General features: G+C 38.2%; 1 long non-coding RNA gene across 1 annotated transcript; it reads left to right on the forward strand.

The window, feature by feature from the left end:
- Window positions 1–10,632: 10,632 nt before the first annotated feature.
- On the forward strand, window positions 10,633–23,547 carry LOC149270556 (uncharacterized). The gene is made up of 3 exons (XR_016268500.1): window positions 10,633–12,195; window positions 13,202–15,075; window positions 21,398–23,547. It is a non-coding gene; the product is annotated as an uncharacterized LOC149270556 (long non-coding RNA).
- Window positions 23,548–25,464: the final 1,917 nt, after the last annotated feature.

Consider the following 25,464-nt stretch of genomic DNA (forward strand, 5'->3'; position numbering starts at 1 on the left):
GGGATAAAGCCAATTCGAAAAAGCTGAAAATTTGAAATGAAACATGTACGAAGTTTACAGTTTGGTACTACCGACTGCATAATACTCGTTCGATTATTATTTTATTTTAGATATAATGCTCAGTTTAGATATAATCATATATGTAAAATTCAGAAAGGTAATAGATGATGGTAGATATTGTCAAATGCTAGAATTTGATCTTTAATAATTTTAGAGTAGTTTCCAAATGCCCCAAAAGATTCAAATACCTACATATGTATATGTATATGCTTCAATAATATAACACATAATATAATATAATATATAGATGTATAAGCTTCAATTTCATTTCCCCACTAAAAAATTCCAGATATTTCATAGCACATCAAAATATAAATATATGCAAGCCAACAAGTCTTCGGCTTCAACGGAGTCAGCTGACGGACATTATAAAAACGTATATACTTTACTCATTTGATGGGCGCGTATAAAAAATAAAGCCCGTGCATTTACACGGTCGTTGGCATCCTGTTTTCATGCAAGACCAAGCAACAGGATGCTCACGAAATTAATGCCCAGCACTCACTAAAAAAAAGAATTGAAAGAGCAACAGAAAAGAGCATGCAGCGAGGGTCGGTCAGGAGCAACAAAAGCGGCAATCGCCACTCTGATTGACAACAGGAAAAAAATTATGAAAATGTGCAGAATTGAACGACGACAAGATACCCAAGGTTGCAGAGATGTAGCTAAAGTCCTTTAGGTGACAGGCTGATCTAATATGACAAAAAAATATATACAATTTGTAGTCATTTCTTGTATATATGTAGTTATATCTACATAGATATAGATATTCAGGATAAACAAAAATCATTACAAATATAATAGACTATATATGTTAAAGGAAAGTTAAAATGGACAACTTTTATTATATATTATATAGCATATTATATTTGCTCAAATAGTCTATATAAGTCTTTAAGAAAATATCTAATGAAACTCCAAAATAAACTAGATTAGTTCTATTCTAGTCCACGAACTTGTACAAGTCCAAACTACCCCTTTGGTAATTTAAATGTAGGCACAACAAATCAACAAAGCGACGCAATGGCTCAGCAAAAGCCCCGCCGATTCGACTGTGACGTACCGGGAATGAGAGTTGCGGGCACTGAGGCGCAGACAAAAGGGCCGGGCTCAAGTGATAAAGCGACCTTTTAGGGGAGCCAACGAGGATCACAAAAGGCGAACACGCAGGCGAAGAGCGACGAGGCAAAAAGAAGCGGCAAAAAGCATTAACGCATTTTGAAATAATTGACGGCAGTCAGGACGAAGTCGCAGTTGAAGTCAAACTCCAAGTCGAAGTCGAGTCAGAGTCAGAGTCAGGGTCTCTTGTGGCTGGCGAACAATGGGCAGGTTGAGCGTTTGTTTGTGCGCAGCGATGCGTTCCCGAAATCCTTGAGACGAGCAGCAGTTACACCTGATGATGAGTGCTGCGCCGACACCTGAGACACCACCTGAGCCAGCGAACCTCAGCGCTCGAGACGAACGTTAAAAGATACACGAAGAGAGAGAGTGAAAAAAATGTTAATTAGATAGTCTAGCAACCCCTCAGCTAGGCAGCTGGATGTACAGGTAAGAAGACGTTGATATAGTGGTGCATGGCGGTGCATTCGTGGCACTTGCTGCGTCTCTTTTTTGGTGGTGGAATCTCAGTGCCTTTGCGAGTGTGAAGCGATCGTTTGAATATTTAAATGTTGTCGTCAGGGGTGGCTAGACTGCAACTGCAACTGCAATGGCAACTGCAACGGCAACAGGAAGCAGTCAGGAGGAAGATGCAACAGCACGCCACATCGCGACGCGGCACGTCAAGTGGCAAGTCCTAAACGGATGCGCTTCAGCAGATCTTACGACCGTTAGCCCAGGTCTACAAGGAGAACTAATTAGTACCAAGCACAGTTGCTCTGTGTTTAAACTGAAGAAAATTTCTTTTATCTACATAAATACACTTGAAGAAACAATAAGTGACAATATTCAATTCAAGAAAGATGAGAAAAATAAAACACTTTTAAGGCTACAATATTTCTTTAAATATCCTATTTTGATATAGGATAAATAATACTGATATTTAATACTTATAAAGTCGCACTAAAATCAAACAAAATTTATATTATTAATATTAATGTGGAATTTTTTTGACAAAAGAATTTTTTTCTTTTTTAATTTTTGCTTAGAATCAAAAAGTAAAATCCTCATTAAAAAGAAGATAGAGTCAGAGTAAGTCAGAGAACGAATTCAAATCACGACTTCTAATTAGTTTCTTCAAAGCTATAACAACTTTTAAATGTTTCCTATTTTAATTGATTAGCCAAACCCAATTACAAATATCATATACATACTCAGAGCCTATCTATTGCTTGTAGCAAAAAAGAAATTATACTTCAATTAACTTCGTTTATGTAATTTCTCTATGTGCACATTTATCTATAATCTAGCTACATATAAACATAATTATAAATTCAATATTTCCTGTACTTTTGCCTTACTTTTTTATCCTATCTCCCTCTCTCTTCTTGCATTACCTCTTTCTCGTTCTGTGTGTTTGTTAAAGGAGGGGAAACAAACACTTGACAGATCCGAACGAAGGACCAGAAAACCAGAACCAGAAAACCAATTGCAGCAATCCCTATCGTCGCAAGGGACGCTAGGAGAGTGCATGGGGCATGGGGCATGGCAATTATGAGATCCCATTGCCCGGATGGTGAAATTATATTGTACAAAAATTGGGAGCAGAAGAGAAAGCATTAAGGAAACAAAGCGCACAGCAAGAGACACGCTCGAGACCCGCTCGAGACTTAAGTGGAGCCGCAGTCAGGAGGAGCCCGTCGCCCAAGTGTTGAAGGCGAGTGAGTGGCATGCATAAAGGAAACTGACAATTGATACATTCATAACAGCAAAGACACACACACAAACACACACATCTGTACATATTTACACAGGCATTTATATAGATATGTGCATTCATTTAAATGAAAAAGTAGAAATTATGCGCTTGATAGATGCCAGCCAATTATCAAGGGGTCCACAACGAACCAAGAGAATGCGGCCATCAATTTACTTTCCCATTTCAAGGATCTGCAAAATGAAGACATTAATCAGAAAGGCAGACCAATTGGAGTATCAAGAAAACTAGCGAGTTATATCTAAATTGAGGTCTATTATCTGTAATCTAGGCTAAATATAATAATGTTCTTAAAATGATATTTTAGAAAAATTCTTTGAACTTTTTTTGAAATATTTTTACAGATATAATTTTTTATAAACGACTATCCCTCGGTGCATCTATTTACAGACCAATAAGTTTTTTTGCTTCGTAATATATTGTATATTTATATATAATATATTGTACGATATCTTATGTATTGTACTAACTTATAGAAATATGCAAAACGTCCATAAACGACTATAAGTTAATGTTAATTATAACGATATATTATTAATGTCGATTTTCTCTTACTCATATTTTATTTGATTGGAAAGTTATTTCGTCCTTCTCCGATGTCTCCTTATTTCTCTTTATAACTGAACTTATTTGCTATTACAAGATATTTTTAAAATAAATGAAAAATATAAAAAAGCCAGTTTTTATTCTCTTTTCTCACTCTTATATACAATAAAATTTATTATTCCGTTTTTTTTTTTTTTTTTTCATTTTTACTTTATGCTTTGCTTTTGCGTATTTGTATACCAGATGACAAGATAATATTCCAAATAACTGGTGAGTTACTTTAGTTCATTTGGTTCCTTTCTTTCGTCTTTTACTTTCCTTAAATCTTATCTATAGACTTCATAGCAGCTTTTAGCAACATTCATAGTATATCTTTCTTTCATTTCTTTTTACTTGTTTCTCATTTATTCTTCCTCCTATCAGCATTCCAATATAATCTTTTATATGATATTTAAGCAAATCATTGCAAACAAATGATAAGTTAATTCCAGTTATACTAATACGATTATCTTCATTCAGTTTCTTATAACTCATGATTTTTAATATTATATAAAATATATAATGAGCAGTCTACAAGTATTCATATTTTTATCATTCAGGTATCTGCTCACATATGCTGAGGGCTTAGTAAGACCAACCCCATTAAATGAACACAAAAATGGTCTTAAACGGTGTCTTAAGATTAAGCGGTAAGGGTAGCAGTTCATTTGAACTTTGGATCAACTCGAGTATTATTTACTTGTCAGTTTCCTCTCCACGCACAGCTGGCAAGCTTTCCATGGAATTCTCAGCAGCGGCAGTTCCCTAGGCACAAAGAATGTGCGCTCTCTGCTGGAGCTAGAGCTGGAGCTGGCAGCCGGGCAGTCGGGCAGCGCTTCGGGCTGAGTATCCATATCCATTAACATTAACATTGTAACGCTTTGTGCTTTCGTTTCGTCCGTGATGCGTCGCTGCCCCTGCCCCAGCCCCTTTTGTAGTTGCGCTTGGACACAATCTAGGCGCACACAGACACACGCACACAAAGAGAAACAGAGAGGAAGAGGAGAAGAGCAGGAGAACTCAGTTCGTTGAACTTCTCGGCTGTTGATTTGCGCCTAGTTTCTGGACGCAATTGCCGCTCCGTCCAAATCGGGGGTTAGATTCTTATTTTCCTGTTGCTGAGGATGATAAATAATGAGATCTTCTTTTCTTCTCTCTCTCTCTCTCTCTCTCTCTCTATCTCTCTCCTGCTCTCTCTTTTTGTATACAATGAAAAATCTGTTAATCACATTATTTCTCTCTCTCCAGCCGCTGTCCCTGTCTGGGTCTCAGTCTCTGCTCCATTCTCCCTCTTTTGTGCTGCTCAGTTGTTGCAATCTCTTCTAGAGCTCATCTGTTTGCACTTATTGCAAGCATTCGCTTGACCCAAATCAGCTCAAAAATGTGTTCCCAATAAGAGTTTCACAATCTGAATCGCATCTAGGCGGCTGTGTAGCAAAAGCTTTCGATATGATCTTAAAAGAAATGCAATTTTGAACAGATAAACTAAACTTAAAATAAAACAATATATTAATATTACAGTTCCTGAAATTTCCGTTATGATAATCATTTTGTATGTAATACAAATACATAGATAAAGATTGATCTTTAGATCTTGATTTTTTGTATTATATTGTATTTTTTGTATTGTATTGTCTTTAGCCCAAAAATAATCGAATACACTGAAACATTATTCATGTTCTTAGTGTTCCTTAAAGTCTAAAAATCCTTTTATATATATTACATACAGATTGATCTAGCTCAAAACACTTAGTCATGATTTGAAGCGGCTCCAGAGAGGGTTATAAATTATAAAATCTCAATGTAAACATACTCCTTGAAATGATTTAATCTAGTGATCGATATTTTTATTATGATCTTGAAATTTAATTGCTAGTCATATATCTATCCATTTTGTATCTGCCTGTCTATTTATATCAATCTGTAGATACAGACTAAATAAATTGTACATGTCTTTCATACTCTCACATACATATATGTTATTATCAATTTAAATAGTTATAAGCTCCAATGAACTTTAAGATTATTTTCAATATTATCATCGGCAGTACCTAAGACATTTGAAAGTAAAGAAACTAACCAATTTCTCAGGATCCGAAGGGAAATACATGAAAAGGTTTGCATAATTTTCCACAACAAGAATTTTGTCATAACTTTTTTTAGAGATGTTATCATAGGAACCTTTCGTTCGCTGAGTAAATTACGTAGTATAAAACCAGTGAAGCAAGCAAATTTTCACATTTGCTTCGAGGAAAATGCACGTTAAGACAATTTTCTTAGAGGGCGTGGACGATCTGAGCAATGTGTATATACATACATACATATAGGGTAAATAGATGAGCTCATTTATAAATTTCAATAATGCGAGGAGGCGCATGTGGCATGAGGCATGGGCATGCGGCAACCCTCAGTGGCAAAGTCAGCGGCGCATGCACCGTTTTAATTGTGGCTGTCCAGGGGCAAGAAATGTATTCTCTCTCTTTTTGTTTGTCGGGGTGTGTTCTACGGATGTTATTGTTGTTGTTGTTGTGAGCTTCACAAGGACATGGTCATGAATCCCACATAATATTTGCATCTCATTTCCGGACACTTGGGCACAGCCGAGCTGCGAGGGTCCGGCCCACGAACCAAACTGTGCGGGCATTCAACATACCCTAGACGTGAAAGCAAAACGGAAATGCCCACACACAAGCGCGAGGGGTGAATAATTACATTGATTCCTTCTTGCCCCTAGCAAGCGGCATTAGTTCACTATTTTTACAAATTTGTTTCTATACATGGACAACAGTTGCTGAAAAGCCCTAAATAAATTTCTGATCTCGCTAAACTTAAAGCTGACAAAAATCAAATGCGTTTGTGATACCCTAACAGAAGAGTATTTACTTTTTGTTAACAAGTGTGTAACAACAAGGCAAGGAGACATAAGGGTATTACTAGCTGTATATACACGCCTCAACATTGATCGAAAGCTTGATCTAATATAGTATGATTAGCTAAGCTCTCTGATCTCAGCTGCCTCACATAAAAAGATTATTTATATTTTATTGACTCTGCATTGAGGCGCTATTCTAATATGCCAATTTATAGAGTTCTATACGTTTTCTAAGTTCTAAGTTGTCTGTTATCCAGTAATTTATTCCAAACTGTCATATGTTCTCATAATTGTAGCTATTTTTATATGTCGTTAATACTCTCTGCTATGATATCAAATTAATTTCTATAATATTTCCAAAATATCTTTTATCCTTCATCTATTAATTTACTCTAGAATATCATAATAATATATTCTCATAATTATTGACATTTATAAGTTATCCTTCATTAGAAACATAATTCAATAATTTATAATTTGAAATATATTGAAGTTTATACATGAGCAGATCTCTATAAATGTAATATATAATGGAATATAGGACAGATTCCACATACTATATTTGCCAGTGTATTTCCACATCGTTCAATTGAAGAGAAAAAAAAAAACTAAGTTCACATTGAATTTAAATGCGTTCGTTACGCTTACGAGTTTCATACATAATATGGACTGGGATTTTGGATGTGGTGCGCTATGCGTGAACCTGTTACAGTTACATTTACAGGGAGCGCCAGTTGGTGTAGGTGGTCTGGCTGACAATTTCCCATGACTGCGACACTAGCGGGTCACTATATTGTGCAGCTAAATCATTTGCCTGTTTGGCATTTCGAACCTGTTGCGTAATGTTTTACCTGATTTTATTGGGGTAGCGCACTATTTTAATAGCCCTCTGCACTTGCTACATGCTAATGAGAATGGGCAAGGGTTTTGGTTGAAATACGCGTTCCCATAGCAAGTTGAAGTTTGAATTCAAAATCAACAAGAAATACATAACCTGTGTTATGTAGGTGCATAAATAAAATCAAACAAGACCAAGTTGATTTAGCCTGAAAGGTATGCATAATAGCAGTTAAAGGTGGCGCCATTGATAAATAATTGCAGGAATAATCAAACTAAGTTTTAGCTGGAGAAAGAGTTTTGTAGTATTATTATATTAAATTAAATTATATTAAAAATACTGCAAGTATAGTCCTATGACAGGCAACTCTAGCATGGAGTTAGCTATCTTCAGCTTTTATTATCTGTCATCCAATATATTAAGATCTTGTTTTGCGCAAATTAATTGGACTCTGAATAGAATTTTAAGTTGAAAAACATTCGAGCTGTTTATGTGTGCTGAGGCAGGCAGACAAACTGAAACCCGATTTGAATGCAATTAAAAGCCAAGACAAAAATATATAGCTATATATATGTATGTATATGAATATATTCAGATCTAGGCTCACATAAATCACATCTTTCTCACTCTCGTTTGATTTGGAATAAATGATAGATTGCATTTAACTGAATTTTTTAAACGTTTCAACGATTGCCAGGCTACACAGAAAACCAAATGTAATTTCATGGATGGTGCAAAAGAAACCCATTAATCATAGAGTACCCTATGGGGCCCACACACTCACCTTAAGGTAGACGAGCTGATAAAGTCCCTGGTAAAAGTCATTGAACCATGCGTAGAACAAAATAATACAAAATCTCTGGACTTTTTCGGCAACAGCTCGTCAATAGATCAGATGCCCACTCGCATTATTAATCCTCAGCGCAGACCAACATATAAAAGAGAGAAAGAGAGAGAGAGAGAGAGGGAGAGAGTTTAAAGAAACTATCACACACACAGGCACACTCTGGCACATAGGTTGGAATGTGGATGTGGGTAGCGGAGCTAGCTAGCTTCCCATTCCCCACACCCAGTTCTCCATTCCCAATTTCAATTCCCATTCCCATTGTAGGGTTAAAACCCACAAGCGTTTCTTTTTTCTCTGCTTCTGCTTCTTCTTCATCTACTTCGACTTCGACTTCTCTTCTTTTTTTTTTGGAAATCATCAAACAATAGAAAGCTAGACGAAGCAGCAGGCGAAGAAGGCAGTCAGGAAGAACCGCGAAAGAAGCGACAACAACAAAAGAGGGACCGGCCGTCCGTTTACGGTCATTGAACTGGGCCAACTGAGGAGAGAGCAGAGTGCCAGAGTAGAGAGGAGCCAGATCTCCGCTTTCAAGACATTGTAACAGTAAAATATAAAAGAAAACGCCTCGCACAATGCGTTGCAACCTGTACCTGTTCGTTCGGTTCAGGGCCCGGCCCCAAATCAATGTCGAGCTTAGGACTCCGCCTGCAAAGCGCTTTCAAATCTTTTCAAATTTGTCGCCTGGCATAAAGTCGACCGCCATAAGTGAAGACACGCCCACAACAAACTAACTGACATTGGTACAAACTATCGCAAGTGTCCAAGATACATGAAAATATCTAAAAATATAATCACTTGCAATATAGATTGAAGCGTATATTATAAGATGAATCTCTGTAAAATGATTACTTCTGTTAAACTTATTAATATCAAAATATTTTATATATTTTTACATTCAATTATAAATGAGCCTGTATAAAGGAACTTAAATGTATTAATCCCTTCATAACAAAATGTTGCTTTAAAATACGTTTCAAAGCAAACGATAAATACAAATATTTCATGACACTTTAATAATTAATTTTACTTGATTTGCATTTTATTTTATTTCAGTAAAAATATATATTATTTTCCAGTTTTATTTTGTTTTGTCTATAATTTTATTTAGTTTTTTATTTTACTTTTTTTTTATTTAACAACTTAAACAAAGTTTTAGCATAATGCCTTAAAAATTATTAATTTAATTAAATTATGAATATGAAAAAATATTGTTTATACATATTTTTTCAGTATATAATTTCCTTAAAGCTTTGTACACTACGAGAAATTCTTAACTGCATCTTAATGGAGCTTTTCAAAATAAACAAGCTTCAAACCAAACCAAATGCAATTAACCAATTAAAGCTTTCAAGCATTTACCTGAGCCGTTTGCTGCACTGTGCTTAGTCCGTTTGGCGTTGGGCCACCTGACTTGTCGTCGCCAGCCCAAAAGTGGAAAGTAACTTCTGCTGCCTCAACTGCCGCTGCTGCTTCTTCTTCTGCTTTGGGTTTTCTTCTTTAGTTTGGGGCCGCCAATTTACATGCGCTCGCGCCCAACGTCCACGTCTTTCATTCATACAGTATTTGTAACTGTATTTGTGTCGCAGACACATATGTCTGAGTGGGTATGTTTGTGTGTGCGTGTATTTTTATGTTAAAAGCGTCGCCCATTTCTTTATTATTTTGTATTTTTATGATTCGACGACGTTCGAGCTAAAAAGAAAGAAACCCTTTCTCTCCCTTTTGCCATTGCCGCTTTCGTCGCCGTCGCCGTTGCCGATGCATTCCTCTTCATTTTTTTGGGATTGCGTAAAAATGTACCGTTAGTTGGAGCTCGATATGTAAATTAACGCGTGGGACATGTGGCCCAATGCCCAATGCCCAATGCAACTGGCCACCAGCAGCCAGAAAAACAAGGCCTTCGAGAACCTGCCGCAAGCAGGCCAGCCGCAGACAGGCTGTTAGCCAGTGGAGCACTCACTGCAGCATACCCTGTACACAATTCGCCAAGAGGGTATATTGATTTCGTTTAAACTATTGCCCAACAATAAAGGAAAACTTTTACTGAGTGGGAAAGAAAGCGATATGAATTTAGTTGTAGTCTGGTAGTTGCCACGCCCACCGCTGCGCAGTAATAAACTCTATAAGTCTAAACTAAAATATAAACAGTGTAGCGTGCTGTCGTTTACTCTCAAATGCAACATTCTTGCTAGTTTTTTGTTTGGCCCAGTTGAAGCTCAAAGCTTTGGCATAGCATCCGCTACAGCTCACGGCAGCGGCGGCTGATGCTGTTGCTGCTCCTCTTCCTCATTTGGTTTGTAGGTGCGCATCCGCCTTCAATGCTAGCTAGACAAGATAGCAGCAGTTGCCGCAGCAGCATCTCTGACTTAGACTTTGACGACTTGTTTGCGAGTTGCTCTTTGTTGTTGTTGTTCGTTGATAGTTTTGTTTTTCCTTTGTTGCGTCTGTGTTCCCACTCATTTGCTTAATTTCAATTTCGTTTCGTTGCCATTTATGGCACAATGACCATGAACGGCTTTTTCAGCTGTTGAATTCGTGTTGCGGAGGATGTAACTGTTCATTAGAAACACGATAGACACGATGTGCTGCGCCCGCAGATAAGAAGCTTTAGATGTCTGATGATATCAACAGCAGCTGGAGAGCTTTTCAACTACTAGTAAAGAGCCCTCAGATTTCTATTCACGAGTGAGCTTTTTCCTGTCAATGTGGCGTGCGTCAACTGTGGGTAGCGTGAAGCTTTCAAGAACTGTCTCAACCTGAATGAAATGAAGCCACAAACTTTGTCTCTTGACACATTTCATTTCATTATCCAATTAACATAATTAGTTATCATCAATCAATTAATAATTCGAAGCAGAATCGCAGCAGCAAGCGCATAAATCAGAAAGAAAGAAAAAAAAGAAAACATAAAAGAGAAACAAAAACGAAATACACTTGTTGCGCCCATTATTGAAAACGAAGCTGAAATAAATGTGACTTGGCATTCTACAACACCCCAAAAACCAACAGCAACAACAAAAGCAGCAGCAGCAACGGCAGCGAACATGAAGAGCAACTGCCAAAACAATAACACGCCACAGAGGCGGCGCTCTCTGCTCTCCAATTCTACATAAACTCAAACAACGCAGGGCTAAACTGCGCTGAGCTAAGCTTTGAGCTGTGGAGACTTGCTCTCAAGGCTTGGCAGCGACTGCGCAGCAGCAGCGCAGCTGAAACTTTGTAGTGGTGTGGCCCGCATAAAGCAAAGAGCGTGGCGTCGCCGTGAGGCTTGGCTGGCTGTTGGCTGTTGGCGTACGTAGAGCTGCATTATAAATCTCTAACGAGTCGCTCGCGCGCGCTCAGTTGACGCTCAAGAGCTGCGAGTGAGCGTGTATGCTGTGCTGCCCCGACTGCGCGTACAGTTGTATGAGTGTGCATGCGGTTGTATGCGAGTGTGTGTGTGCGAGGTTGTGAGGAAAAGGGTTCTTGAACTTAAAAGGGGTCAAAACATAAAATGAAACTCGAAATGCCTTTGCAGATAGACAAACTTAGTTGCGTGTAAGCATGTGTGTGTGTGTGTGTGTGTGTGTGTATGCGAGTGGTTGGCTGTGTTTGTATGCGTGGCTACGTGCCGGTGGTTTGGTGCTGATGGTGTCCGTTGTTTATGCTGCCGATGCCACTGCCGCTGCCGCTGTCGCTGTCGCTGCTAGCTAGCTCTGCCACTTCCTCCATTTGCCTTTTGTCTATTCCATTTTCTATTTGATTTCTACCTGTTGTATTTGTTGTTGTTAGTTTTTTTATGTGAACTGAGTGGCTGAAAGCCTGTTGCTCCCCTTTTACACCGCCAACTCCTCGCCCGTTACACACGCACAGCGCTGTCTCATTTTATAGGGTTAGCTGGAAATCATGCTTGAGCCTGAAACTTTATAACTTTTCTCGTAATCAACAAAACTTGAGCTCATCTTTATTTTTAGCTGGCCGCACATACACTTGTGTGTGTGTGTTGGTGAGTGCGTGTCAGTGCGTGGAGGATCTACAGCCATTGACCCAAAAATAAGAACCCAAAACAAAAACAACATTTTTTGTTTCGGGAGTTTCAGGAGTTACGAACCTGGTCGCCGCCTACGTGAACCATTTGTGTAAACAATATTATTTATGACTTTATGTTTACTCTCCCTCCCTCCCTCCCTCTGCCTTCTTTATCTTGCTGTTCTTCTTCAGCTAGCTTCTTTTGTATTTTGTTTTCCATTTGTGGCTACTTTGTCTATCGCAGGCTCCTCTAGGCTCACCCTGCCGCGTCTCTGTCCTTAACTTTACGCTTCGCTGCTTTCCCTTACCTTCTGCTGCTGCTGTTACATCTTCTTCTTCCACTATGCTATGCGATCGCTTTGAATCTCGTTTGTCAATCTGGGTTGCTGCCTAGGGCGACGTCGGCTGCGCCGGCAACTGCGACTGCGGTCAGCGACCTGACGTCCGATTGCACGTGTTGTAAATTAGTTGAGGATTCCTCCATTTAGAGAGTTTTCCCTAGCCAGGAATATTGATGCTTTGTTTACTTTTTGTGCCCAACTAAGGCTCAAATTTGTTTAGGCTGCACTCAAATGCCCAAAAGTTACTCAGCTGCTTCTCTCTGTATTTAACAAAGATATTCGAAATAACTGAGATGTTTGCAACTGGCCGAGGAGATCTTTAAAACTAAAATAATAAAACGATATTTCCTTATATATTAGAATATATAGTACAGATATAAAAAAATTAAGTTTTTTTGGGAAAATTTTAATGATTTCCTAAAGTAACTTGACTTTCTATCTATGTTTTCAATTCCTGTTACAAAAGTCTAGTGTAATATTATCTATAAGAACAAATACTTTTCACACGCACAGCTGAATTGTACAAAGAAACCAATAAGAAAGAATGAGAAACTCGAGAATACCACAGATAAAAGACACAAAGCTAAAGATAGATGAGAATATCCCAGCAAGACGAAGGGTTTCGTTGTTAGCTTTAGCCTGTGGTGATATTTTGTCTCTTCCCCTCTCTATCTCTCTCTGCTTCTCTATCAATCTTTGAGTTGAAAATTATATTGTAAAGATTTCTAAGTTATCGACTTATGTGTGTGTCTTCTTTTTTTCTCTTTTTTGGCAGGGGGAGGATCTGACTTATTGTGTGCTCACGACGTCAAGCAGCGCCTCAGTTGAAGCAGACGGCACCTGATTCAACACCAGCAGTAGAAGTTAAAGCAGAAGTGGAAGAAGAAGCTGAGCAACAGCAACAGATATTTCACACCTTGCGACCCGTTAGAGAGACAACAGAAAAAAGAACGAGGAGCCAACATGGGAATGACGGGGAAATATGGGGGTCGGACTAGCGACAAAGATCTTCTAGTTTTTGAGGATCTAATAACCGGTTGGACACCGGAGTCTGCGCCGCGGACTGTGACTTGTGATTACTAAATTAGCACTCTCCTGATTGCTGTAACTGCCGGCCACACCAGCCCCCGCCCCAAAACCCACCTTGACATGTCTAATTGCTTGTAAAAAACAACACACAGAAAAGAGAAAGAGCTGAAAGAAGAAGTTAAGCTGTTTGTAGAAAGCCAACTGCACGATACACTGTATTGATACAGAGGGAGTAAGGTCAAGAGAAGTTGGCTTTAAAGTGGTTTTCCAAATTCCAGCCTATATAGCACTTCAAATAATGATAAACAGTGTATAAACCAGGCATGGAAATTCCTCTGAGGGAATTTTAGTAAATCCTGTGTTATATATTGTAGAAAAAACTAATATACCCTATCTGCATACCGACTCTTAAGAAATATAGAAGTTTTTCTTGCATCTCAATTTAACAATAGAAAATCTGAACATTTTCTGGACACACTTTAATAAAATGAACAACTGATATTCCCACCAATATACCCCATTCAAGAGTTGACAAACAGTGTATACAGCAGAGACAGAAATTCCTTTTTAATTAGCAGTTGTTGCGCAGCCGCCAGGCCTTTTGGTTTTGTCATCACAGCGGATCATTTTCATCAGCCCAAGACTTGACCAAAAATTATGTTGCGTCATAATTGCCGTCTTGTGGGAACTTCCGATGCGCTGCACACACACACACACACACACACATTCTAGCTAGACAATCTCTAATGTTTTTCAACTTCTCTTCTAACTTTGCTAATGACGTTTTTCGGGCTTTAAATCCGGAAGCATTGTGTGCTCTGGCCCCTTTAGATCGTCGGATATGACGGCGCACTATCAGAACCAGGCGCAGACTGTACCTGTACCTGTCGCAGGGCGTGTGAACCAAATATGCTATAAATACCGACAGTCAGACAGACATTGACCAGTAGCCGGATCTTAAGGACCATTTAATTACCATAAAATTCTCAAGCTAGGTTGCCTAGGTGACCTGCTGCCTGTTTCCAATTACGAAGCGTGCATAATTTTCACGCGCCTTGACTTGGGCCCACCCCTGCGATTATCCTGTGGAAATGGAAACGAAATGAAAATATCAGAGGGCACCTGCTCGCACACAGCTCGTTATCCTGTCTGCTCCCCACCGTCACGCTGTCATAATTAGGGCCAACAAGTTGCGACTTTCACCCCTCAGCAGGCAAATCAAGACACAGTCAACTGGTTTCGAGAGACCAAACAACAAAATTTCCCATGATCTTTTGGCCTGCTCAATTGGCCCGACCAAAATAACCAGGAGCCGCGCATGTGAACGCAATTTTAAGATTTCATTTCGGTGTGATTCAGCTTGTTATACCCTTCACCCATTCAAACTGGCTTAATATGGGTGTATGCTTAAGTTGAGGCAGTTACGAATCGATACATTATATACTGCTAATCGATATGATCAGCAGATAGCTAAATTAATATACTCAATTCTTTGGCTCTGCACGCTATTGATGATCTCCGGAAAAGTTGGCAAGTCAAGTTGATATCGATTACTGCTTGAGTGCAAGTTTATGAATTCGATAAATGTGCTGCTTATAAAATTATTAACGGAACTCCCTAGTAAGTATTTGTTTGATACTCTTATGTGATCACACTTGACTCACTATGACTTTTGCTAGTAATTATGACCGATAATTATCGATTTCCAATAACAAATATTATTTCATTTCTCAAACAGCTTTAAATTTACTCACATCAATTTCAAACATATTTTTAAAGAGCCTTTCGATAACAGTCATATGTTATATACTAATTTTAATATATATATATATATATCGTTATTCATTCATTCATGTGCATTACTTCTATCTCTCAGATCTTAGACCTTATATATCTTAGATATAATGAGTCTTTCTGTCTTTTCCATCGATAACTATCGCTTTACCAATACCTATTGAAATCGATAAATATTATTAATGTACAAAATTTAGTTTTAAAATAGCTTTAGAAACTCAGATGGCTTAGCTTCCTCGACACCATGTACATATCACATTTTTATAGGGAACTGGCAAGTCGAGTACAATCTATATTTGGATTCCGATTTATTTTTAAATTTAAGTCCTTTGGAGCTACTTAATGTACCTTGACGTCGCATATCCTTCATTCCGAGTCAACTCTTTTCCCATTTCAGGCCTGTCAAACACCAACACACACACACAACATACACACACGTAACGCACACACACTCACAGCACTAGCCTCGGGTCCACTTTTCGTTATTTCTTTTGCTTCAATCATTCTCCCACGTTGCCTGTCCACAGCGATCCTTGTGGCAGGATTTAGATACAATTTGATATTTATGTATCTCGCAGTGGCTGCTCAATGTTTCCTACCCCCTACGCTGTCTTATCCCTCGCTCACAGCGCTATTTACAGGCAATCAGCTGCTTAAGTCTGCTGGGAACGTGGATCCTCGACTTGTGTTCCCTCGATTCCCGATCCTCTTCAAATAGACTGCTTTATTGACACAAACACCTGGCCATCGTTACAAGCAAATATTTGAACGGGTTTGTTACGCTCGAAGAAATAACGTTCATTCGTCATGTTTCGTCATATTTGCTGGTTGATTTTTCAGAACGATCCTCAATCAATTCCATTTTTGTCCCTTCTTACGTGACCTAAATGCTTTGCGTAATTACAGAGTCCACAAACGCTGTTGAAGAGCAGAGGACCTCAAATTTGGATAGGTTTTTAGGGAACTGGTTTTGAGTCGAAGCTGTTCCAACTTTTTACTGCTTAAATCCAAAAACTGATTCATAAGCTGAATCACATCTAAGTCATGTCGAACCAACTACTGAAACAAAAATCTAGTCTCATAGATTGATTTAAACTCGGAACAATTTCTCTCCGAGCGCATAGCCCTCTCAAGGCTGCGCTCATGAGAAAGAATTACTTGAGAAAGATAAACTGAATTGCCCGAATGCCCGATCGCCCCAAAAAACGACTCACTGACTGGCTGCCTTCCCTTTTATTTCTGAGGACGGGCGGGCGGAGCACTTCAAAACAAAGAGCTGGCACTGTGTGGAGATGTTTGTCCGTGGGGCAAAGGCAAGCAAGCCAAAGACGAAGTCAATATGTATATACTTGGCACACAGCATATCCTGTACCCTTGCACAGACATTGACTTTCATTATCTTTTGCGCCACTCACAGGCACAGGCAGGGACTGGAAAGCAGGCAGGGACTGGCGCAGGAGCCGAAGGGGTCGCCAGTTGCCTGGCAAATATGAGGCTGGAGCAACTTGGGGCTGGGGCAGCGCTCATATGAAATCTCAAGCACCAAGCAGCGATCAAATATGCGATATATGTATGTACATATATACGTTTAAGTCGTGTGTGTGTGTGTGTGTGTGAAGCACCTACCGTGGCGAGGACGTGCTGCAAACAATTGGCTCGCCGCCACAGGGTGCAGCTCGAGGAAGGCCGCAGAGTCAGCCGAGTGTGGCCAAACACAGATACAGATATAAAGGCAGGGCTACAGATACATTTCTACAGATACTGAGTGAAATGTAAAGAGCTGCAGATACAAATGCACAGATAAAGATACAAATTCAGTCAAAGAACAGATATATACAGATAAATATGCATTATATATGTGAAGAGTCATTAAGAGAGATATACATTTGAGAAGACTTATAGAATAAGACTCAGATATGTTGTAGCTATAATGAAGATACAAATCCTCAACTATAGACAGTTATAGCTACGTATGAAAAGATATATTAGTTTAGATACAAAAAATAAAATTGCACAGTGGCAGATACAGATGCATCTATACATCTATCTAAATACAGCCCAGATACATAAGAAACATAAGTGTACGCGATTATTCAGATAGAGACAGAAATTCACAGATACAGATACATAAACATAATTCAAATTCAGATACAGATACAGATACAGCTACAAATCCACAGCTATAGCCTTCGCCATCGCTTTTGTTAGGGGGATCTGCGGCAGAAGTTATTTATTTTTCATGGCAGCCTCGAGAGTCAGAGGATACTTTTATCGCCTTCGCCTTTGCCTTCTCCTTTGCCTTCGCCTTTACATTTGGCTCTGCCTGTGCCTGGGACTCAGCCGGGGCTGGGGCCATTGATTTGCATTCCAAAGTGTGTGGCAAGGCGTAGCCCAGCCCAAAAAGCAAGCCCTACAATTCTTCTGCGCCCTCTCTTCTTCTCGCTCTCTCCCTCTCTCGCTTCCTCTCTTTCTCCTTTGCTCTGTGAAGGGTAGGCGACAGACGAGTCGCCGTAATTGTAACGTGCGAACTGCACAGCCCGTAAAACTTTTGTATGCATACCCTGTACTCATGGAGTACCAGAGCTTATAAAGGGTAGCTTTCTGTTTGTTGTATAAGATATACATTTATATTATAATATTAAGTATATAATATAAGTATATAATATAAATTGCTTGAGTAGCTGATTACATGAAATCTTGTATCTTTAATTTGTCTATGTAAATCAAATTTTCTATTCAATTAGAATGTAATCAATCTCCCAGTGCCTTTGAAATTGTTTCAGATCATTTAAGTTATAATAAAATTATAGATATAAGCATGTATACTGTGTAAGTACTTATATGAGTATATAGTATAAGTGTGTATACAATATTAGTAATATATAATATGTATATTGGTATCTAGAGATAATCAGACTAAATACATATTTGCATATATATGTATATATTCGTTTGTCTAGCAGCCATAGGGTAGCTGTCAGTCGGTCTTTGTGAATCAAAGCACTGTGACTTGTTTCTCTTTCTGCGCCTTTTCAATTTGCTAAATAATATGTCATTCGAGGAGGCGATCAATCCTTGCAAGCGCATGTATATAGATATATATATATATATTTGTATATGTGTGTATGGATGTATTGCATGTGAGCACGTTGAAACGGGAGTTGAATTTTTTATTGCAATTCGCTTTAATTTATATATGTATATACATAAATACATATGTACAAATATATATATACATATGTATATATTTAAGGCCTTGCGCGATATTTGAATATTTTACGGTCTCTGGCCAAGTTTTGTGCCGAGTCAAGAATTAATGAAATTTCAGCCAGAATTTATATCAATTTTGTATTTAAGTTTTTTTTTTCTTTTTTCTTTTTTAGCTGCTGGCTGTTGCTGCAGCAACAGTTGCTGCTGCTACTGCTACTGCTGCTGCTTATCGCTTGCATCAACTTGCATTTCGACATTTTCCTTTGAAATTTTCTCAGCGAAAGGTTGAGGTCCAGCTAATTAACCCGACGCAGTTTCCTGCACATAAAACATTTGTGGGAAACGTAATAAAAAAAATGTATTTTGATTGCATTTTATATACGCATTTATATCTGCCTCTCTTTCTCGCTCTGTCGTTCAGGAGTCAAAGGAGCAAAGGAGAGCTAAAACAGCAACAAAAATGAAGAAGCGGTAGCACTTCTGTTAACAGTTTTTATGACTTTGACAATTGACCCGCTGCTGAGCTGACCACCAAGGTGGAGGCTAGCGGTGGCAGGATCGGTTCGACTCGGATTGGTGGCTGCCGCAACTTGTGGCAGCTACCAAATAAGCTGAGGCCAAGCTGCACGCTTCCTGAGCCGCATTTGTGCATTTGAATGTTTCATGTTTACGACGCGCTTTCTTGTTGTTGTTGTTGTATTTAAGGCCAGACATGGCCATGACAAGCCAAGCAGAGCAATCCTTTCCAAGAAACATAACGCACTGAACATGAACATGAAATCCATTTGTAAAACATGCTGTTGCTGTTGCTGTTTCTGTTGCTGTTGCTGTAGCCGCAACTGCAGCAACTGTTGCTGTTTCTACTGCTGTTGCAATTTGAGTTGCTGCCATGACAAAACCGGGCCAATGCACCGCTTCCAATTGGCAGCGACTGGCAGCAATCCCGGCCATCCTTCCAGTTCTTGATCTCTCCCGTCTCGGTGGGGCCGTACCTCCCAGTTGGCAACAGCTACCAGCTGCTGACTTAGGCATTAGACTCCGCCAGGCCAACTGCGCAGCCAGCTGCAGTCAGCCAAGCAGCTAGCGCCTAAACAGCCTAAGCAGCCAACCAACTCACAAACCAACCATCCAACCATCCATCCATCCATCCAACTAACTATCCATCCAAGCAGCTATCCAGCTAGGCTAGGCATCTACTCTGGCTACACCGTGCGAAATCGTATACAGAGTCTAGTTTGAAATTTTTTTGTTTTTAATTTATTCATTACAAATAATAGAAATGGCTTACGATTTTACAAGTATTTCTTTTATTGAAATTTGTTTTACAACTTTAAAAAAAAATTCGATTTTTTATAAGTTTTATTTTTTAACTTAAATATTTACAATAAATTAAAATAATGTTTACTAAAAATTAGTTTACACTTACAAGAATAATTGTTTTTTAATTTTAATAAATTAAAAAATTTACAAAAATTTGACTAGAAAATTTACATTATTAATTATTATTATTATTTTTAATATTATTATATATAACAAAATAAATTTACATTATTATTATTATTATTATTATTATTATTATTATTATTATTGTTATTATTATTATTATTATTATTATTATTATTATTATTATTATTGTTATTATTATTATTATTATTATTAATGTTATTACATTACATTATAAAGAAATGAAAAATAAATCAGGAATGTTTCATCAATTTCTCGCTGTGTAATAATAAAGCTTGGAGCTGCGAATGCAGCCCGCGTGCTTCTTAGCGGCTCGAAGTTGAATGAACCAATCGAGAGTAGGGCACAGACAAATGCGGCGGCAACGGCTGTGTGGCTCTCTCCTGTGGCACTCGTGCGTTTCCTTCAGCAATTTCGCAGCCGATTTGCCAGATGCCAATGTGGATCCAGCAAATGGGGCTTAGATCGAGGTTTAGGCGCTTGTGGTTGCGATTCCTTCTTGGTCGCCGCAAAATTACGTATACGGTGGTGGTTGTGGCTTCCTGCGGTGCAGTTCGCTCCGCCAACGGCCCCGCAGCAGCACCACACAGTTGTCCATTGAATCCATTGACTGCCTAACAGGCAGGCCCAGCCAGAGCTAGCTTAGCCGAGAGCTAGACAATTTCCTTGGGAAAGCTGGGCTTAGCATGAAAACCCATTTAAGTGCTTTCCCAGGCGCTGAACCGCTAACCAATTGTATGTCGGCATCCTGAGAACAACAGCAACAGCAATAGTAAAAGCAACAGGTGAACATTTGCCTGCACCACCAACACTGAGCCATCTCACCCATACCCCCCAGACCGCCCCCTTCGACTCAGTGTCACTTGGCTGAGCAGGCGAGGAGCTAGCAGAACCCTTCATTACTCGAGCAATTGCAGCGGCAAAACTGGGGCTACAGAGGCTACAGAGCACAGGCATAAGCAGGGCATTCAACTTGTTACACACACACACACACACACAGATACTTATACACACACATATATACTGTCTGACTTTTCACACAATATTTTCCAGCATTTTTGTTCGCCCTTTTTCTGCTGTTTTCCTGCGCTGTTGCTCGATTTTGTTGTTGCTGTCGCTCGCGTTGTTGTTGCTGCTGCTGCTGCTGCTGTTGTTGCGCTCTTTGTGCATGTGGATTTTCTTTTGCCCTGCTGTTGCCTTTTTGCTGCCTCGCATTTGCGTTTGCGCACTATTTTCCATAACAATAAAAAACAAGCAGTCAAAAAGCGGCAATAAAATCGTGATGAGCTAGCAGTTACCACGTAATATCATCATATTGCAGTATATACATATATATAATATATATAAGCATATATTTATATTAGCTCTCTTTTAATTTTACTTGCATTTCTTCTCTTTAATATACTCCAAATTTTGCTATACAAATATTTAGTAATATTCACATGGTTTTATTCTTTTTTACTTTTTTCTACAGGGTATATACACACATAGACACACACACATACAGCTAGCTGTAGAAGTTCAGCTCAAGTGCCTTTCTCCAAGCAAATGCCGTTTGAGGGCTTTGCTTTGTGGGCTGTGTGGATCCACAGCTGGACCCACTGTCATTTGCTTGGCTTAGCAAACAATAACAACTACAACAACAACAGCAACAACGGAGCATTATCTGCAGAGCAGAAGCCATTTGAGGTAGCTTCACAGGCACACACACACACACACACACACAGATGTCAACTTAATATGCACAACACAAAGTTGAGCCCAGGCAAACAAAGTTGACAAATTTCTTCACTTATGCACTTAAGAGCTAATCTATCCTGACGCAGATAAAGCGTAACCCACTAAAAGGCTTCAGGTAAAATATTTATAAAACAAATATACATATATATACATATAAATATATATATATAACAAAATCAATTAAAACTGAATTTTAATTGAGTAAAATCATAAAATTAAAATACCTCTAAAAAAAATCATAAATTAAGCTCTTATATATGTATATTAAAGCAACCATTTCTGAAAAGCTCAAATCTATATAAAAAATTATGTTTATTTATTTTTTCATATATAATATAAGTTGTATTGTATTTATATTAAATTTTTTTATGTATGTACACAATATTTCTTGTATTTGGATTCCGTCGTTCTGTAGATCTTATTTTAACAGATCCTAATAAATTTATAAATAATATTATTTATATCATACTTCTATCAGCTATGCAAAATTATTTTTTATGAAAATCAGGGAACATTTTTTAGGGTTAGTTAAAAAAGATCTTCAGAAAAATAATTGTACTTTAAGGATACCTTATTTAAGACCAGATCTTGAGTTAGGATAAAACTAAAAATTCAATTCTGTTAAATTTTCTCTTAAATAAAATACATTTCTCGGACCTGTTTACTACTGCTGGAGACGCCCAAAGTTTTTGGTTTTGTTTTTTAATATTTTATTTTGGGGTTCCACAAATCCGGTCAAGAATTTTCAGGCCACATCGAAACTGTACGCAAGCCAAGAAAGGAGATCACGGACCGAAAAGTAAAACGAAATGAACAAAAGTAACGTATAAATAAAACAAAAATGAAGTAAAGCAATCAGGAGATGGTGGCGAGGACGAAAGGATTGCGCAAAGGTAAACACACATAAAAATTGGATAAACAAGGCTTCGTCATGCCATGCAGGTGTGTGTGTGTGTGTGTGTGTGTTTGCTCACAAGTATCCCTTTTTTCGTGGGAGCCGCACTGCAACAGGCAACGACCAGGCAACAGGCAACAGGTAGAGGAGACCACAAAACTGGTTTCGCCAGATTCCAAGTCCCAAGGAGCGGCCCCTGACTTTCTGACTCTGCCTCTGACTCTGAGTGGAACTGGTGGCGACTCTGTGAGTGGCATACAAAGCAGAACCAGTTTGATCCTCTCGCCCAGCGAATGAGTTGGCGTAAAAACAATTTTAATGTCCTTCTACCCAAGTCCATAAAGTCATGAATAATCGCCCAAGACATGTACGTGCGTGGAGGATATGCCCAACAGAATCCCAAAGTGTTTCAGGCTCTCTTAAGCCAGTCAGCCAGGCGAGCCAGTCAGCCAGCGATTCAAGGTCCAGGCCCCCACGCTGCCAGCAACGGCTGCCCCTACCCCCTACACAGCCCAGTCACCTCTACCTACCCCTGTCGCTGCATTTGCCCCCCGCTCTGTTCCTGATTTGTTTGCTGTGCCGCGCACTTGGTCTGCCTTGCTTTGTTTACTAGACTCTATATTCTTCTTATTCTTCTTTTTCATCATCTCCCCCTGTCACTCGATCGCTCTATCCCTCTCTCTCTTTGTCAGTTCAGCTACATTTGAGACTTGTTGTTGCCCTCGATCCTTTATACTTGTAGCATTCGCAGTGATGACTGTACTTACACTTGAAAAGGAGGAATTCTTAAGATCGTATTTTAAATTAAATATAACTAGTTTTTCTCTGATTGTATTTCGCTTTGTCGAAATGATCATAAAACTGAATACTTACTAAGGATATTCATTAAATACATGATCAAATCAAATGGAAAGAAGATTGTTAGTGATTCCAATTAGATGATCTTCAAATGCAATTCAACTTAGATTATAAATAGATCATTTATATACAATAGGTCAACAATCAATTCTATAGATTATAAATAGATCATACAGATCATTATATATTTAAATGAGCTGTTTAAATTATGATCTACACGAAATTAAAATCATATAGAAATTAATCGAAGTAAATATTGATCATATTATGAATGATTTTTGCTATTTTATATTGTACTACTCTCAGATGCTTCTCTATTGATACTTCAGGTAAGCAGATGCTCTTTAGAGTATGGCTATGAAGCCATTTTGAACATAATATCAACTCAGCCATCATGCAAGATCATTTCATATATATCATATATGATAAGTCCAATAAATGTTAAACTATTTTAATATATTCAACTCTTCAAACATCCCTTCTCAACTCATTTCTGAATTCGATGTAAAAATTTAAAAACATGCTCAGTTAGACGCTTTCGATTCCTTGAAAATCCTTCAAGATAAACAACAAACGATCGACAAGGAAAAAAAAGAATGATGAGAAGAAAAACAAAAATCAACAGTGACAAAAAACTGAACAGAAGATCAAATACTTATTTGAGTAAACAATCAGCGCATTCCAGCGAAAAAAAGGGATACGCGCGCCGAGTCAGCAGAGCAGGCAATGGAAAGGGTTGAGCGGGACGGGGGGACACAGGAGTGGGGGCAGGGGCAAGTAAAGACCAAAGGCAAAGATACAAACACACACACACACACACGAAAATAAACCAGCCTGGCGAGCAGCGAGCAGTGAGCTGCGATTATGATGACGACGATGAAATGTTTACATTTCCCCACACGAAGCCAACACCAAGTGAAATCCAAAGCCCCCAGACAACAACAACAGCAACAACAACAGCAGCAGCAACTGCAACGGCCACATCTCGAAATAAACTGAAACCCTTGAAAGCAACTCCTGCACAGCTCCTTAGAGGCAGGCAGCAAACGACGAGCAGCCAGCGGCGAGCGGCAGCAGAAGTCACAAGAGATCAAGTGAAGGGTGAACCAAGAAAAATCCGAAGAAAAACAAGAAAAAACTCTTGCACTCAGCATGCCGAACAGCAAATGCCCTTAGAAATTATATATGTATGTGGTGCATATTTATACATATAGAACTCCATGAAATTAGACGAGTTTTATGGTAGATAGAAATCATATATGGTTCATATGTGTATATAATTAGCTCCATGATATAGAAGACTCTTAAGCTAAGGTGATCTACCATGACAAGATTCTATGAAGATTAAAGATTTTTATCAATTTCTTATGATGACCATTAAAAACATTATTGTTATTTGTTCATTATTCATTGTGAGCATTATTACCTTTATTATCTCATTATCATTGTCATTTTTGTTATCATGAGCAATGCCAGCATTATCTAGTTTAGCATTATCATGATCATTATTATTGTTATTGTCATTTTCTTTGTTATTATCGTATGGAAACGAATATATTTGGCATTTTTATTATTATCATTAGTATTGTTATTTTCTATCATAGTTGAACTATGTATAAATATACTTAGCATTATCATTATTATTGTTATTTTCTTCTCATTGTCGTTTCTATTCAAATTTTTATTAGAATTCCCATTACCATTACAATAATTATTATTATTAACATTATGAACGCAATTATAGTTTTTTATTGATTATTTGTACTTTGATCCTCATTATGATTAACATTTTATAACAAATTTTTATTTTGTTTATAATTATCATTAGCAATATCAGCATCATTATCAATTTCCATTGATCATTAATATTAGAATTCTCATTATCATTATCTCCATCATTATGAATATCATAAACTATATTATCATTAACTATCATACTATTTAATATTATTATCATTATCATTATACGCATCCTGCTTAGGCATATTTATAGACGTAGTCGCCACTGTCTACTCCCCACTGCGTGACAAATTTCTAATACCCTATGT

The sequence above is a fragment of the Drosophila arizonae genome, chromosome 2 (genome assembly GCF_054131065.1).
Source record: "Drosophila arizonae isolate 15081-1271.41 chromosome 2, UAZ_ARI_1.0, whole genome shotgun sequence".
NCBI classification, from domain to species: domain Eukaryota; kingdom Metazoa; phylum Arthropoda; class Insecta; order Diptera; family Drosophilidae; genus Drosophila; species Drosophila arizonae.